The following is a 4211-nucleotide window of genomic DNA, read 5'->3' as shown; positions in this document are numbered from 1 at the left end:
TTGAGCTGTAAAATTTAAACAAATATAAGTGTATTGTCCCTTATGCCTGATGAGGATAAAAACTTTGGTGGCTCTTTAGTTTTGGATTTCGGAAAGTGATGACGTCACGCGAAAACGATCTCTACAAGAAATCTCGGTGCGAAGACACATTTTTTCCCCCACAAACACTCTTTACATATTGCATTCATATAAGCAACCGATTGAATATATAAGTAAGAGAGCCCCTCAGCAGGCAGGGGGAGACTCGTTTCTTAACAGAGAAATGCCGAAAACGATTCACGCTTGCCCAAGTATAAATAAATGATTCGAACGACATACGCCGCTGTTTCCAACCACTGCCACACCATACAGCTTGCATTACTACCTGAGCCCGCAAGTGGAGTTAGGGATGCGCAGAAAGCCGCGCAGTACGTTTTTCCGCTCTGAATAGAAAATCAATGGATTTTCTCGCCCTGTGAGAAATAACCAGCTTCTTAATTGTCAAGTCAAGAATTAAGATGGCGCAGTAATTAATGGTGATATTTAGCTAAACAAATACAGCTATTTCAATATTAACGTTGACGATTTTAAGCCTCGATCTTAGGCGTCAAGTTAGTATGTGTAATAGTGTGAAGGTCACTTCTGCATCACCAGATATTAATGAATTATAACGACACGTACGGGGAACGCGATTTGATACATTTTTTCTTCAGACATGTAAGGAACGCTACTGGTAGGTCACTCTAAAGTCTGGAAGATTTTCCCGGGGCAAAGCCGTGTAACAGTAATGAAAAATATGAGAGAGAAACGCCTCATGAAAGGAGAAAGAAATAAATCTGGCGCAAAAAAGTGCAAATTTTCAGATTTCCTCTACAACGATATGCGTGGATCAGTTTTCAGTGTTGTCACAAAGAGTTAATCCCATACGGACCCGGCCAAACGATCGCAACATCTTCAACGCAACATATCGCAACATTGTTGGGCGCAACATGTTGCGTGGGTTTGGCCACTCTGTTGCGACGTGTTGCCACATTTTGGGTGTTTTAAAAAAATGGCTCAAGTTTGAAAATGGTCAAATTTGAGCCAACAACATTCAACGTGTCGAATCACGTCGCAACAGGGTGGCCAAACGCGCCAAAATGTTGCGCCCAACAATACGGACAGCATACATTTTAAAAACGTGCGATATCACAGAGCATAAAAAAATCATTTAAGACAATCTTGTTGTTCGTTTAATACTGAGTAGGACATAATTACAGGGTTATGTTAAACCAGTTAGTTATCTGGACTACAAGTTTGAAGTTGGCTCTCATCCTTGTTCGAGAGTTTTCTCAGAGTTATCTAATTTTACTACATCTACAAAATCAGAAACTGCAAATTCCAATTCAGTCTCTAGGCACGTTTCCTTAATAAAGAATTCCTAAGAACTCCTCGATGCTCCGTGGGTAAATAACAAAAACTACTTACACATACATTACATGGGTGACTTAGTTACTTGCATTAATTCAACGGTAAAGTTCAACAATTTCAAAACAATTGTGAAAGCCAAGACAAAGTTAAGGGGACCTGCATACATGTGTCCACCTCCCGGGAGGACTTCTATATGAAAGGGGTGGGGATACTCGCCGTATCCCTCGGATTTTAGTTTCATTTAGGGTGTTCCAGACAGAACTTGAATATTTTATTTATTTTAAAGGAATCTGTTAGAGTTTTAAACGACGAAATAAACAATTCAAAGGTCCGTGATAATGTTTTGATGTTGTTCATAGATCTGGGACGAAATGTTTAATGAATTTTCTTTCTCAAAACATGTCATAACCATCATGAACAGTGTCTTTAGTATACTAGAATAGCTCTTGCTTTTGTGGTTGCTTAGAATGGAATCTTTAAGGGATAAAATAAGGCTTAGCTATGTCGGGATACAAACATCCTGGCCCAATTAACATGTGAGTCCTCCTCACCCTCCCCTGGAAAACAGCTGGTCTAGCTTCATATATATAAAGAAAACTTGTGCTAACTGCATGGAAACACATTTATTTATGAAAGAGATTTGCATTACTGCAGTTCTATAGCTAACGTATATGCCAACACTTGATATTTTTGCTGAGTTCTGTACATCAAAGCTGTACATGCGCATTCCTGGCTTCCAATCCTTGAACTTTTGGTAATGTGTTGTAAGGAATTATTTTCTTAAAGTCTACTGTTTAATTTCACTCAGCTTGATTAGCTTTCAAGTTATTCTGGGTTCTTGTTGTTGTTGGGTGAATTTATCTAATTTTCTGTTCTAATCATCGTTTTTCGTAACCAAGAGTTTTTTCTATTTCGGCTGACAGTAACAGTAACGTTAACTTTATTAATATACTCGGTCGAACCCCTATTAAGCGGCCACCCATAGAAAAATGGGAGGTACTGCTTAATGGGGGTTTGTTTACCTTTAATATTTTTTGCCATCGGGTTAATTTCTAGTGAACATGGAATCGCTTAAAACCAATCATGATAAAAGTGTGTTTGAATGTTTTTCCCACTTGTCACCTTCTATTTCGGATTCTTATCCGCCATCGCCTTTACCAAAACAAAATTAATTTACGTGTATTAAATTTTGAGTGGCTTAATAGGGGTAAAGCTGACAATAGAAAAACTCTCATCGGGACGATCAAAAGGTGACCACAGCCGCTTAATAGGGGTGGCTGGTTAATAGGGGTTTATTTGCATTATTTTACGCGCAATAATTTCGGGACTTTGATAACTGGCCGTTTAACAAGGGGTGACCGCTTAAGAAGTGGACTCCTAATAGAAGTTCGACTGTATACATAACACATAATGTAGGAATTAAGTAGCAAAACATGGCTGACATAAGAGAGTAGAGCGACTTAACAATAATAGTCGAGAACGAAATGGGAGAAAAGGGTAATAAAATGGGTAATAAAGCGCGTGTTGTTGCTGTGAGGTAAATGCTGAGCTCGCCATTCGTTTGGTATTCTTATAATAATCGTCTAATCTACTTTGTTGATATAGCAAAAAGGCAAAAACAGATAGCTCAAGCGAATGATTCATTCACAGTTCCTGTAACGTTTGTCATGGAGTCTGTGGAAGTATAAACACCTATCTCCTGACACAACAAATGGAATTTCTCTTCTTCTTCGCAGTATCCTTGGACTATGCCGTCCAAATGTTTAAACAGATCTTTCTTGGTCTTCTGTAATCTCCTAAGTTGAGATTTAATGACATCGTTTCTGAATCGTACTTTACGTTCCTTCTTATTATGGTTCTGATTGTCATAGTTTGCTTGTTTCAGGTGTCAAACAATATTACTGGCTTTAGCAAAGAACGACTCTCTTCTCGTGTTGCTTGGTTTCTCATTTCCTGATATCTGGATAATTTGTTTGCTGGCTTTTTTAATTGCTTGGCTGATTAAATCAAAGTTAATCGCCGTACCGTTCCTGGAATTCAGTTCTGGAGTTTTAATCTCTGTTTCACTCGACCTGGCTGATGATTCATTGACTTTCATTTGGTGTATACCATTACTAATCGCATCAAAAAGAACCTTGCGCTCTTGTGTACTCTTCCAATCGCATTCATCGACGACATAGTTTATTTTCATTAATGGCGTTCTTTGCCTCCAATAGGGCGTCGTTCATTAGAGCGATAAAGAAGTTCATTGAAAGTATGGTTAGACTTAAGTAAGTAAGGCAGCAAAGATCCTGCCAAAGGTATCGTTGGCCTCTGCTAAGTCGTTAATAGGTCTCGCTTTCACTCGACCTAAAGTTAACTCGAGTTGAAAATACGTTGCTTTTAGAACAGACGAGTAGTACTCAGCTCCCTTTCCAAAGATCAGAATACCGAAGTGCAAGAAAGCAAGGAAGAAAATCAATAACACAACAACAAAAGATGAAAGAAGTCGCGCAGATGTCTCCAATGTTTTGGAAAACTCCGCAACATGCTGATTAAATCGAATAAGTCGTAAAAGTTTTGCAGTAACGATAAAAGTGAGAATCCCCAAAACAGCATTCTCAGCTTCAAGCCACGCAATAGCTTCTTGGAAACTTACATTCGCGTAAACGTTTTCTTGTAATTTCCTGATTACTGATGTGACTCTGTCCGATTGCACGATATACATAACCACCGCTAGCACTGAGAAAAACACTTGACATAGTTCTACCAAGTTCCAGAAGGATTTAAAATACCGGAAACCCTGCTTGTAGAGCTTGTAACCCTCTCGCCCAAGGTACCAC

At 38.9% G+C, this 4211-nt stretch overlaps 1 pseudogene; it reads right to left on the bottom strand.

The window, feature by feature from the left end:
* Nucleotides 1–2891: 2891 nt before the first annotated feature.
* LOC149114632 (polycystin-2-like) overlaps nucleotides 2892–4211 on the bottom strand; it is a 5389-nt pseudogene continuing 4069 nt past the window's right edge.

Source organism: Orbicella faveolata, unplaced genomic scaffold (assembly GCF_042242905.1).
Source record: "Orbicella faveolata isolate gen_17 unplaced genomic scaffold, um_ofav_v1 contig_13, whole genome shotgun sequence".
NCBI classification, from domain to species: Eukaryota; Metazoa; Cnidaria; class Anthozoa; order Scleractinia; family Merulinidae; genus Orbicella; species Orbicella faveolata.
Note: the sequence above shows the minus strand (reverse complement) of the source record. Positions and strands in the feature narration are given on the sequence as shown.